The sequence below is a fragment of the Arachis ipaensis genome, chromosome B6 (genome assembly GCF_059453495.1).
Source record: "Arachis ipaensis isolate K30076 ecotype BB chromosome B6, ASM5945349v1, whole genome shotgun sequence".
Classification (NCBI taxonomy): Eukaryota; Viridiplantae; Streptophyta; class Magnoliopsida; order Fabales; family Fabaceae; genus Arachis; species Arachis ipaensis.
In genome coordinates, this window is record NC_142441.1 from 91,883,355 (window position 1) to 91,897,151 (window position 13,797).

Here is a 13,797-nt window from a genome sequence, read left to right on the forward strand (position 1 = left end):
AAGGGAATTTGTGAAAAGCAAGCATTGAATATTAGAGTAGAAAAATGTAAAGAAGTTTCTAATGCCATATGGGCTTTTTCACAAACACATAGCATGCATGTAGAAGAGCTTTTGAAAAAAAAAATTTGAACATGCAAGTAATCCCTTAAAAAGCAATATATAATTGTCAAACAAATTTACAACAATCCACAAGCATATAATGAAAAACAATGACTCAAATAAATTTATAACACCAAGTAAAAAGGAAAAAGAGAGGGAGAAAAAGAAGATATGAGTAATGAAAGTAAAAAGAAAAGAAAAGAAGATAACATATAAAAATAAGAAGAATAATAGAAAAGTAAGGAGGGAAGGAGAAAAAAAAGGAAAAACCTTATTAATGGGGGTGAGAGAGAGGAAAAAGTGAGAAAGAAGGAAGAAGGGGGGAAGGGAGGGAGAAGAAATAAGGAGGGAAAAGAGAAAATAGGATTTGGGGAGAAAAAGATATGATAATTGGTAAATTAGGAAAACTATGCGGCGCAAGCGACGCGGTCGCGTGGGGCACGTGGTCGCGCGACTTGCGCTTAAACTGAATGACGCGGTCGTGTCGGTCACGCGGTCGCGTGGCCCGTTTTAGGCTAATGGCGCGAGGGTAGCCTCGCACCCGCACAACTCTCTGTTCAAAATTATTAAATGCCAAATTTTGGGTGACGCGATCGCATGGGGCATGCGATCGTGTGAGTGGTCAATTATTGGGGTACGACGCAAACGCGTGGGACACGCGATCACGTGAGAGGGACTGCCCGTCCAGCGCCAGTCTAGCACCACTCTAGCACAACTTTCGGGTGTGCACCACTTTGACGTCGAAATCCTGGTCACGCGGCCGCGTGGGGCATGCGGTCGCGTGGGAGGCCATTATTCCCATATGACACGATCGTGTCGGTGACGCGGTTGCGTGGGACAATTTGTGCCATTGGCACGCCTCCAGCCACGCTCTCGCGTGACTCTCTGTTCAATTTATTATTCTCTCCCACACCTACGACGCAGACGCGTCAATGAGGCGGTCGCGTCGCATGAATTTTTTTTTTAATTAAAATAAAAGTATGGAAATGTAGATGCACGAAATGTACTAATAAAGAGAAGAGTTATTGAATAAGAAAACTAAAAATAAAGAAAAGAACGATCATACCATGGTGGGTTGTCTCCCACCTAGCACTTTGCTTTAATGTCCGTAAGTTGGACGCTCCACTAGCTCAGTCTTCGGCTATGTGGGGATCTTCCAAGAGGAAGATGATGCCAGGGCATTTTGGCCAGTTTCACTGACCTTTTCTTTATTGTTTTTAGGGTAGTTTCATGCATTTTCTTAGGGAATAAGCAAGTTTTGGGTAGAATTTCACCTACATCTTGATTCAAGCATACATTGTGCACTTTACATGATTTCATGAGGATTTTGCATGAATTGAATGACAAATTGGATGATGCATTTCCCATGACTGGACTAGAGCTTTGATGCACTTTATTGCTTGATTTCAGGACAAAGGAAGCAAGGAAGAACCACGTCAGCAGCCACGTTAGTCTAACTAAGGTGACCTCTAACGTGGAATGGGAGCTAACTTGCAAAGTTAATGAGAAAAGTAATAGCCAACAACGCCCTCGAAGCCATAATAGGCCACGTTTAGAGTCAGGTTAACTAAGTTAACGTGAACTCTAACGTGGAAGAAAGAAATGAAGCCAACGTTAGTGACATTTACCTTTGTCACTAACGTTGGACCAAGCTCACAATTGGCCACGTTAAGAGCCACGTTAACTCAGTTAACGTGGACTTTAACGTTGAGAAGCAAAAGAGAAGCCAACGATAGTGACACTTACCTTTGTCACTAACGTTGAGCTAAACCACAATGAGCAACGTTAACTCCCACGTTAACTTAGATAACATGGAAGCTAACGTGGAGGGAGCAAGAATCGCCAACGTTAGTGACACTCACCTTTGTCACTAACGTTGGAATGAGCCAATGTGAGCAACGTTAACTCCCACGTTAACTTAAGCTAACGTGGATAAGGGAATGATGAGCCAACGTTAGTGACACTCGCCTTTGTCACTAACGTTTGAAATGGCTATCATTGCTACATTAGAAGCCACATTAACCTAGTTAACGTGGACTCTAACGTGGGAAGTAGGGGCACATTGGAACGTTAGTGACAAAGGTAAGTGTCACTAACGTTCTCGAATAATTGGCAAGCTTACGTTAAGAGCCACGTTAACCTAGTTAACGTGGACTCTAACGTAGGGGGAAGGGAAGACTCTCAACGTTATTGGGAAAGGTGAGTCCCAAAAATGTGTGCGAAGGACCAAGAGGCAATGTTAGTGGTCATGTTAGTGCCACTAACGTTGAAGTTAACGTGGACCATCCTTGGGTGAGGAACGTTAGTGAAAAAGGTGATTGTCACTAACGTTCTCGAACCCACACTCTCACTTAACGTTAACGCCACTAACGTCCTGAGCTAAACACCCTGCCTACTTCACACTTTCTCTCTGCAAGTAAAGCTAAGCCCACTGAAGAGTATAACTGCTTCAAATTCAAGATCCAAAGGCCCATATCTAAGACTTGAAGAACCAACTAGAAGATCAGAAGAGTAGTATATATAGGGGTAGTTTTGAATTAGGAAGGAGCTTTTTAGGGGATTGGAAATTGGGAACTACTCTCTGTATAATTTACTTTCTCTGCACTTCTAGTTCCAGTTTTCATGATGTGTTCTCCATCTTTGTTTTCTATTTCCAGAGCTATGAACAACTAAACCCCTTTCATTGGGTTAGGGAGCTCTGTTGTAATTTGATGGATCAATACTAGTTTTCATTACTCTTCTTCTATCTTTTCTCTTGATTTTACTAGAAAGCGTTCAATCTTCATCCAATTGGATAGTTATCTTGGAAAAGAAGCTATTCATACTTGGATCTCTTCTGAACCTTGGAAGAGGAATGAAGAGATCATGCTAGAAATACTTTCTCATGTTGGACCAAATTGGGTTTGGTTGGATATGGTGACTATAATCCTACTAACACTTGATTTCGGAATGCATGTGGTATAATCAGTGACCATACTTCATCTCTTCTCATGAGCAATTAACCAAGGAATTAGCTATTGACTAAGATTTGAGAGATTGAATTACCAAGGAATTGGAATTCGATCACTTAAGATTGCCAAGAAGATCAATGAATGCATTGATTGAGGAAGAGATCAAAATGAACTTGATCCGGAGAATGCAACATCTCCTAAGCCCAATGAATCCCCATCTCTGATCTTACCCATTCTCTTTAATTTCTGTAGTTTACTTTTATGAGCATCTTCCCCATTCCCATTTAAGATTCTGCAATTTACTTTCCGCCATTTACATTCAGCTCTTTATTTCCAGCAATTTACATTTTTTGCTATTTACTTTCCCGCCATTTAATTTCCTGCAACTCTCAAACCTAATTCTGCTTCGCTCAACTAAAACATTCCTCTAATTAAAGTTGCTTGACCAATCAATCCCTGTGGGATTCGACCTCACTCTATTGTGAGTTTTTACTTGACGACAATTCGGTACACTTGCCGAAGGAAAATTGTTGAGAGACAAGTTTCTGTGTGCATCAAGTTTATGGCGCCGTTGCTGGGGATTGATTTTGTATCAACAATGATTAAATTGGAGGATAACTAGATTGAGCATTTTTTTTTCTTTTGTTTGATTTAAGTTCATTTGAGTAATTTACTTTCTGTTCAGTTATTTTCTTCCCTTCCCACTACCTATTTTCTTAGTTGTTTACGATTCAGTCCACTAACCCACTAACTGTTTGATATATTGCATCACTCACACTAACAGCATTTCTAACAAGAATAGTCTCTGCCTCTAGTTCCTTGCTTGTGCCTTGTTGGTTGTATGACAGGGAGAAGAAGCGGGGCTTCAACTTCCTTTGATTCTGAACCTGAGAGGACCTTCCTTAGATTAAGGAGGGAAGCAAGAGAAAAGAGAGTAGTTGGTGCTGAGGAAGAAGAAGAGTATTTTGAACCAGACATGGATGAAAACATGGAGAACCATCATGAAGAAGAGGCTCACAACCAGGGCAGAGAGGGTCTAGCAAATCATGCTGGGCAAGAGAGAAGAGTTCTGGGTTCTTACATCAACCCAAACTCAGGAAACTGTGGGAGTAGCATCCAAAGGCCAACCATACATGCCAACAACTTTGAACTAAAGCCACAGCTCATCACCCTTGTTCAGAACAACTGTTCATTCAGAGGGAGTGTCCAAGAAGACCCCAATCAACATCTAACCACCTTCTTGAGGATATGTGATACTGTGAAGTCTAATGGTATTCATCCTGACACCTATAGACTACTTCTGTTCCCTTTCTCACTCAAGGACAAGGCATCTAAATGGCTGGAATCCTTCCCAAAGGAGAGCTTAGCAACCTGGGAAGATGTGGTAAACAAATTCTTGGCAAGATTCTATCCTCCTCAACAAATTAACAGGCTGAGATCTGAGGTGCAAACATTCAGGCAGCAGGATGGTGAGACTCTATATGAAGCATGGGAGAGGTTTAAGGACCTGACAAGAAGGTGTCCACCAGATATGTTCAATGAAAGGGTGCAGCTACATATTTTCTATGAAGGCCTTTCTTATGAATCAAAGAAGGTAGTAGACCATTCATCCGGGGGATCTTTGAACAAGAAGAAGACCATTGAAGAAGCCATAGATATCATTGAGACTGTAGCAGAGAATGACTACTTCTATGCTTCTGAAAGAGGCAACACTAGAAGAGTGATGGAGCTAAACAATGTGGATGCACTGCTGGCCCAAAACAAGCTTATTACCAAGCAGCTGGCTGACCTCACCAAGAAGATGGAGAGGAACCAAGTGGCAGCAATCACCACCTCATCAGCAACCCAAGAGGGAGAGAATACTAAGGCAGAGGAGGAGCAAGAGCAAGCCAACTACATTGGAAACCCACCCAGGCAAACCCATGATCCATACTCCAAAACCTACAACCCTGGATGGAGGAATGACCCAAAATTTGGGTGGGGAAACCAACAAGATCAAAACTAAGATCAGAGACGTCACAACCCCAACAACCATGCAGCTCACCAACATTCCACACAAAGATCATATCAACACCACCCTGACAACACCTCTCCACATCCATACCAAAACCAGCATAACCCAACTTACCCCTCCACTCTCAACTCACCCTTATTTGAAGATAGACTCTCCAAAATTGAGACTATGCTTGAGGGCATATGCAAAGAGATTCAAGACAGTAAGGCATTTCGAGAAGAAGTGCAGTCCAATATGCAGAATCAAGATGCTGCTATCAAGAAACTTGAGACACAAATTGGCTACCTATTCAAGAGAATTTCCAGCCACAACCCTCGCAGCGATGCAGACTCAAACCAAAGGGAGGAGTGTCAGGCTATAACCCTCAGAAGTGGAAAAGAATTAAAGGAGACTCCCAAGCAACCCCAAGAGAAAGATTCAGTTGGAAAGAAAGAGGAACAAGATGAAGTTCAAATCCTCACCTCCAACTCACGTCAAAAGGAAGGAGAACTGAAGCCATATGTTCCGAAAGTACCATATCCTCAACAACTGAAGAAGAAAGGGGATGACAGCCAGTTCTCCAGATTTTTAGAAATCTTCAAGAAATTACAGATTAACATTCCCTTTGCTGAAGCAATAGAGCGAATGCCGCTCTATGCCAAGTTCTTGAAGGAATTGATGACTAAGAAGAGAAGTTGGAAGAGCAACGAGACTGTGATACTAACCGAAAAATGTAGTACTATCATTCAGCATAAACTACCCCAGAAATTGAAGGATCCTGGGATCTTCCAGATCCTTTGTATTATAGGGGAGATCACAGTGGAGAAAGCTCTATGTGACTTAGGAGCCAGCATAAATCTGTTGTCAGTAGCTATGATGAGAAAAATGAAGATCGAGGAGGCTAAGCCAACAAAAATAGCCCTACAACTGGCAGACCGATCATTCAAGTTCCCTCATGGTATAGTGGAAGATCTGCTGGTGAAGGTGGGGGATTTCATTTTCCCAGCAGACTTTGTGGTGTTGGACATGCAGGAGGAAGCCAAGGCCTCTATCATTCTGCGAAGACCGTTCTTAGCTACTGCTGGAGCTGTTATTGATGTCCAAAAAGGTGATCTCACCTTGAGATTACATAATGAAAAAATGACATTCAATGTGTTCAAGGCCATGAGTTATCCACCAGAACAATGGGGAGAATTTATGAGGTTGGACTCACTGGAAGATGCAATGCAGGAGAGTTTTAAAGAAGAAGAACCTGAAGGATTAATAGAGGAGGGATTAGCATCTAGTGAAGAGGTTGCAACAACAGAGATTCATATACAAGGTGCACCAAAGGAAGAGAATGAAAAGTTAGAAGCACCCAAACTTGAACTCAAGGCATTACCACCCACTCTCAAATATGCATACTTAGGAGAGAATGAAAGCTACCCGGTGATCATAAACTCATCCCTCAGCCAAGATCAAGAGGAAGAGTTACTCCAAGTTTTGCAAAAGCATAAGGATGCCATTGGATGGACCCTCGCTGATTTGAAAGGAATCAGTTCGGCCATATGCATGCGTAAGATACTGTTGGAAGATGATGCCAAACCATCCATTCAATCCCAAAGGAGGCTGAACCCAATCATAAAGGAAGTGGTGCAGAAAGAAGTTATGAAGTTATGGCAGGGAGGGGTAATCTACCCGATTTCAGACAGCCCCTGGGTCAGCCCCGTGCATGTGGTGCCCAAAAAAGGAGGGATCACTGTAGTTCACAATGAGAAGAACGAACTAATTCCTACAAGGACCGTCACAGGATGGTGGATGTGTATAGACTACCGGAAACTCAATGAGGCTACACGAAAGGATCATTTCCCCCTCCAATTCATGGATCAGATGTTGGAAAGACTCGCAGGACACGCATATTATTGTTTTCTCGACGGTTATTCAGGATATAACCAAATAGTGGTTGATCCTAGAGACCAAGAGAAAACCTCATTCACTTGCCCATATGGAGTGTTTGCCTACAGGCGCATGCCATTTGGGCTATGTAATGCACCGGCAACTTTCCAACGCTGCATGCTTTCTATCTTCTTAGATATGATAGAGAAATTCATTGAAGTTTTTATGGATGATTTCTCAGTATTCGGAGATTCCTTTCCTAGCTGCCTGAATTACCTAGCCTTGGTATTGAAAAGGTGCCAAGAGACCAATCTAGTCTTGAACTGGAAGAAATGTCACTTCATGGTAACAGGAGGAATAGTCCTTGGCCATAAGGTTTCTAACCAAGGCATTGAGGTGGACAGAGCTAAAGTGGAACTTATTGAAAAACTTCCTCCACCTAGTGATGTCAAGGTAATTAGAAGCTTTTTAGGGCATGTTGGCTTTTACAGAAGATTTATTAAAGACTTCTCAAAGATAGCCAAGCCCTTGAGTAATCTCCTTGTATCTGATACACCATTTATCTTCGATGAAACATGCATGCAAGCATTCGAGAATTTAAAAAAAAGATTGTCCTCTGCCCCTATCATTTCCCCACCTGATTGGAACTTACCCTTTGAATTGATGTGTGATGCATCTGACTTTGCAGTTGGGGCAGTGTTAGGGCAGAGGAAAGATAACTTAGTCCATGTGATATACTATGCTAGCAAAGTCCTCAATGATACTCAAAGAAATTATACCACTACCGAAAAGGAGTTGCTAGCAATAGTTTTTGCATTTGACAAGTTTAGATCATACCTCATTGGTGCTAAAGTGATTGTTTTCACAGATCACACAGCACTTAAATATTTGTTTGCCAAGCAAGAATCAAAACCGAGACTAATAAGATGGATCTTATTGTTGCAGGAATTTAATATTGAAATTAGAGACAAGAAAGGAGTGGAGAACAAGGTAGCGGATCACCTATCCAAAATCTCTCAGGATGAAGGTGTAATACATGATACAAGTGTAAATGAGCTCTTCCCTGATGAGCAGTTGATGGCAGTTCACAAAGCACCATGGTTTGCAGACATTGCCAATTTCAAAGCAACTGGAGCTTTACCTCCAGAGATCAATAAATATCAAAAAAGAAAGCTCTTAAATGATGCAAAGTATTTTGTCTGGGATGAGCCATATCTCTTCAAGAAGTGTTCAGATGGAATCCTGAGGAGATGTCTTTCAGAAGAAGAGGGATGAGAGGTCCTGTGGAACTGCCACGGCTCATGTTATGGAGGCCATTTTGGAGGGGACAGAACTGCAGCCAAAGTGTTACAAAGTGGATTCTTTTGGCCCACCCTTTTCAAAGATACCAAAGAACCAGCAAAAAACTGCAATGAGTGTCAAAGAGCTGGAAACTTGCCCAAGAGAAATGAGATGCCACAAAATTTTATCTTAGAACTAGAACTGTTTGATGTGTGGGGAATCGATTACATGGGACCATTCCCAACTTCATATTCAAACAAGTACATCTTGGTGGCAGTGGATTACGTTTCCAAGTGGGTGGAGGCTATTGCAACTCCAACGAATGATAACAAGGTGGTCATGAACTTCCTTAGGAAGAATATCTTTAGCCGATTTGGAGTTCTACGAGCACTCATCAGTGATGGAGGGAGCCATTTTTGTAACAGACCACTAGAAGCTCTTCTCCTACGATACGGGGTAAAACACAAGGTGGCCACTCCTTACCATCCCCAAACAAGCGGGCAAACTGAGATATCCAACAGAGAGTTAAAAAGGATTCTGGAAAAGACTGTGGGTGCATCAAGAAAGGATTGGTCAAAGAAGCTGGATGATGCTCTTTGGGCATACAGAACAGCATTCAAAACTCTACTTGGAATGTCCCCATATCAACTGGTGTATGGAAAAGCTTGTCATTTACCACTGGAGCTGGAACACAAAGCTCTCTGGGCTCTCAAGGTACTAAATTTTGACAGCATTGCTGCTGGTGCAAAGGGGATCCTGCAGCTGCAAGAGATGGAGGAATTTAGATCTCAAGCCTATGAAAATGCCAAGATTTATAAAGAAAAGGTGAAGAGAAGACATGACTTGCATCTGGCACCAAGGAGTTTCGAAAAGGGGCAGCAAGTACTCCTTTACAACTCCAAATTGAGACTGTTCCCTGGCAAACTCAAGTCAAGGTGGTCAGGACCCTTCCTTTTCACAAAGGTCTCGCCATATGGGCACATAGAAATCATGGATAAAAGTTCGGAGAGGACTTTCACTGTGAACGGGCAAAGGCTCAAACACTACCTGGGCAACATGGGGGAAAACCCCAAAGTGAAGTATCATCTCAAGTAATGGAGGAATCGTCGAGCTAGTGACGCTAAAAGAGCGCTTTGTTGGGAGGCAACCCAACCTGAGGTAGTATCTTTTTCATTGTCATTTCAATAAAAATCACAAGTTATTTCCCCTGTATTACGAGGAGCTAAGTTTGGTGTTCCACACCAAAACAAATCCAAGAATGAAAGTGTAGTTTTAAGTTTGGTGTTCCACCAAAGATATGAGTTATAATCACACTACACTCCAATGACAGATTGCTAGCTCCAAACAATCAGGAGAACTACTTGGCAGTAGTTTAGTCTGAAGTTAATGGTTGTTTTGTTAATAACAACATATGAGGCTCTCTGCAAGTAAGCAATCTGTTGCACTAGGCAAAAGAACTAAGTTTGGTGTTCACACACCAAATTAAGTTCAGAAATTCGCAAGCATACATGCAAGCTAACTATGTCTCAAGTGCTTTGGAAACAAGCAACTTCCAATAACTTTGCACGAACCTTCTGAAAAAAATGGTGCACCATCATCCAAGGAAGTGAAAGAGCAAGAACTATGGACGAGGACAACAAGGGGACAGCAAGAAAACATCACCCGAAGGTTGTGTTGTTACTTAATTCCATATACTTAAAATGCTAAAACATGGAAGTCCAAAGGAACTTGATTTAGATAATTAGAGTTTAATGTTTCTTATTTGCTCAGGTCATATGTGTGCTATCTAGATGTCACTGCATCCTTACTTTGCTTACTTGTATGCTTGTCCTTTCTAATCAATTAAAAAGAGAATGTGTGTTATCAAAGACCAGAGTGGAGTTCATATTGTGGAGTAAATTCCTTAGTTTGTGATGTGGTCATAAGTTAGCTAAATTGGTTCAACCACAAGGTGGGAAGATAACTGTCTGGCCTGAATCATATGCTTGAAACACACCCCATGAGGCTAGCTAAATAACAAGATCCTAATAAGAAAAGGGGAAAAGAACAATAAGAGTTGAAAAAGAAAGAAAAGTTAATAAAGAATAAGGCTAGGCACCAAGGGTTTGAAACTTGAGAGATGTATCTATGGTGCTCCTGTACCAAGGATCTGCTTGGATGAATAAGTTCATAGGAGTGCTTCATCACTTGGTAACTTGGGTTAACTAACCCGGGATTATCAACTGAAAATTCACTATCAAGAGTAACCTTGCTACAGAATATTTAGTAACCCAAAGAGGTGTTGGACACCAAGGTCTCAAGAAAGAAAATAAACAAACCATGTGCATGTGGTGTGTATATATGGGGGAAAGAAACTTGAGGGAGTAAGTCCTTAGGGGTGTCTCAACACCTAGCACCTTGAACCAACTGGTTTGGGAGTACTGGCTGAAAGCTTATCTTAAAGAGTCGTCCCCTCACAGAGCACCTAGTCTAAGAACACAAACAAACCCTGAAATAACAAAAAGGATCAATGAATAAAAGTCTCATGGGATGCAATCAAGTGAGTATTCTAGGACATGATAAAGGTCTGAAAGCCAGTGAAGGAATGAACCTAAGTTGCTATGCATTAAACCACAATAAAACCAAGGACATGACCTCCACAATAATGACTTATTTCTCTTGGCATTCCATTCATCATTCTCTTGTTCCAGTACTTGTTTAGGGACAATCAAGCTTTAAGTTTGGTGTTGTGATGCCAGGGCATTTTGGCCAGTTTCACTGACCTTTTCTTTATTGTTTTTAGGGTAGTTTCATGCATTTTCTTAGGGAATAAGCAAGTTTTGGGTAGAAGTTCACCTACATCTTGATTCAAGCATACATTGTACACTTTACATGATTTCATGGGGATTTTGCATGAATTGAATGACAAATTGGATGATGCATTTCCCATGACTGGACTAGAGCTTTGATGCACTTTATTGCTTGATTTCAGGACAAAGGAAGCAAGGAAGAACCATGTCAGCAGCCACGTTAGTCTAACTAACGTGACCTCTAACGTGGAATGGGAGCTAACTTGCAAAGTTAATGAGAAAAGTAATCGCCAATAACGCCCTCGAAGCCATAATAGCCCACGTTAAGAGTCACGTTAACAAAGTTAACGTGAACTCTAACGTGGAAGAAGGAAATAAAGCCAACATTAGTGACACTTACCTTTGTCACTAACGTTGGACCAAGCTCACAATTGGCCACGTTAAGAGCCACGTTAACTCAGTTAACATGGACACTAACGTTGAGAAGCAAAAGAGAAGCCAATGTTAGTGACACTTACCTTTGTCACTAACGTTGAGCTAAGCCACAATAAGCCACGTTAACTCCCACGTTAACTTAGTTAACGTGGAAGCTAACGCGGAGGGAGCAAGAATCGCCAACGTTAGTGACACTCACCTTTGTCACTAACGTTGGACCAAGCTCACAATTGGCCACGTTAAGAGCCACGTTAACTCAGTTAACATGGACACTAACGTTGAGAAGCAAAAGAGAAGCCAATGTTAGTGACACTTACCTTTGTCACTAACGTTGAGCTAAGCCACAATAAGCCACGTTAACTCCCACGTTAACTTAGTTAACGTGGAAGCTAACGCGGAGGGAGCAAGAATCGCCAACGTTAGTGACACTCACCTTTGTCACTAACATTGGAATGAGCCAATGTGAGCAACGTTAACTCCCACGTTAACTTAGTTAACGTGGAAGCTAACGTGGATAAGGGAATGATGGAAATAGCTATCATTGCTACGTTAGAAGCCATGTTAACCTAGTTAACGTGGACTCTAACGTGGGAAGTAGCGGCACATTGGAACGTTAGTGACAAAGGTAAAGGTCACTAACGTTCTCGAAGGACTGGCAAGCTTACGTTAAGAGCCACGTTAACTTAGTTAACGTGGACTCTAACGTATGGGGAAGGGAAGACTCTCAACGTTATTGGGAAAGGTGAGTCCCAATAATGTGTGCGAAGGACCAAGCGGCAACGTTAGTGGTCACATTAGTGCCACTAATGTTGAAGTTAACGTGGACCATCCCTGGGTGAGGAACGTTAGTGAAAAAGGTGATTGTCACTAACGTTCTCGAACCCACACTCTCACTTAACGTTAACGCCACTAACGTCCTGAGCTAAACACCCTGCCTACTTCACACTTTCTCTCTGCAAGTAAAGCTAAGCCCACTGAAGAGTATAACTACTTCAAACTCAAGATCCAAATGCCCATATCCAAGACTTGAAGAATCAACTAGAAGATCAGAAGAGTAGTCTATATAGGGGTAGTTTTGAATTAGGAAGGAGCTTTTTGGGGGATTGGAAATTGGGAACTACTCTCTGTATAAATTACTTTCTCTGCACTTCTAGTTCCAGTTTTCATGATGTGTTCTCCATCTTTGTTTTCTATTTCCAGAGCTATGAATAACTAAACCCCTTTCATTGGGTTAGGGAGCTCTGTTGTAATTTGATGGATCAATACTAGTTTTCATTACTCTTCTTCTATCTTTTCTCTTGATTTTACTAGAAAGCTTTCAATCTTCATCCAATTGGGTAGTTATCTTGGAAAAGAAGCTATTCATACTTGGATCTCTTCTGAACTTTGGAAGAGGAATGAAGAGATCATGCTAGAAATGCTTTCTTATGTTGGACCAAATTGGGTTTGGTTGGATATGGTGACAATAATCCTACTAACACTTGATTTCGGAATGCATGTGGTATAATCAGTGACCATACTTCATCTCTTCTCATGAGCAATTGACCAAGGAATTGGCTATTGATCAAGATTTGAGAGATTGAATTACCAAGGAATTGGAATTCGATCACTTAAGATTGCCAAGGAGATCAATGAATGCATTGATTGAGGAAGAGATGAAAATGAACTTGATCCGGAGAATGCAACATCTCCTAAGCCCAATGAATCCCCATCTCTGATCTTACCCATTCTCTTTAATTTCTGTAGTTTACTTTTATGAGCATCTTCCCTATTCCCATTTAAGATTCTACAATTTACTTTCCACCATTTACATTCAGCTCTTTATTTCCAGCGATTTACATTTTCTGCTATTTACTTTCCCGCCATTTAATTTCTTGCAACTCTCAAACCAAATTCTGCTTCGCTAAACTAGAACATTCCTCTAATTAAAGTTGCTTGACAAATCAATCCCTGTGGGATTCGACCTCACTCTATTGTGAGTTTTTACTTGACGACAATTTGGTACACTTGCCGAAGGAAAATTATTGAGAGACAAGTTTCTGTGTGCATCAGAAGATCTCAAGCTCCTGTTTTTCTTCAGCTTCTCTCCATGGTACAACTTTAAACGATGTCCATTAACTTTGATGAGTTCAGAGCTTGAAGGATGACTTAGGTGATAGAATCCGTACGGTTCGGCCTTCTCTACTCTGTATGGACCTTCCCATCTTGATCTCAACTTGCCTGGCATGAGCCTCAGTCGAGATTTATAAAGGAGGACTAAGTCCTCAGGTTGGAACTCTTTCCTCTTGATGTGCTGATCATGTACAACCTTCATCTTCTCCTTGTATAGTCTTGAGTTCTCATAAGCTTCTAGGCGAAGGCTCTCCAGTTCCTG

At 41.5% G+C, this 13,797-nt stretch overlaps 1 non-coding gene across 1 annotated transcript; it reads right to left on the minus strand.

Annotated features, from left to right (window-relative positions):
- Positions 1-4,479: 4,479 nt before the first annotated feature.
- LOC148561760 (small nucleolar RNA R71) lies at positions 4,480-4,586 on the minus strand. Its single transcript, XR_015888278.1, has one exon. It is a non-coding gene; the product is annotated as a small nucleolar RNA R71 (small nucleolar RNA).
- Between the last annotated feature and the right edge of the window lie 9,211 nt (positions 4,587-13,797).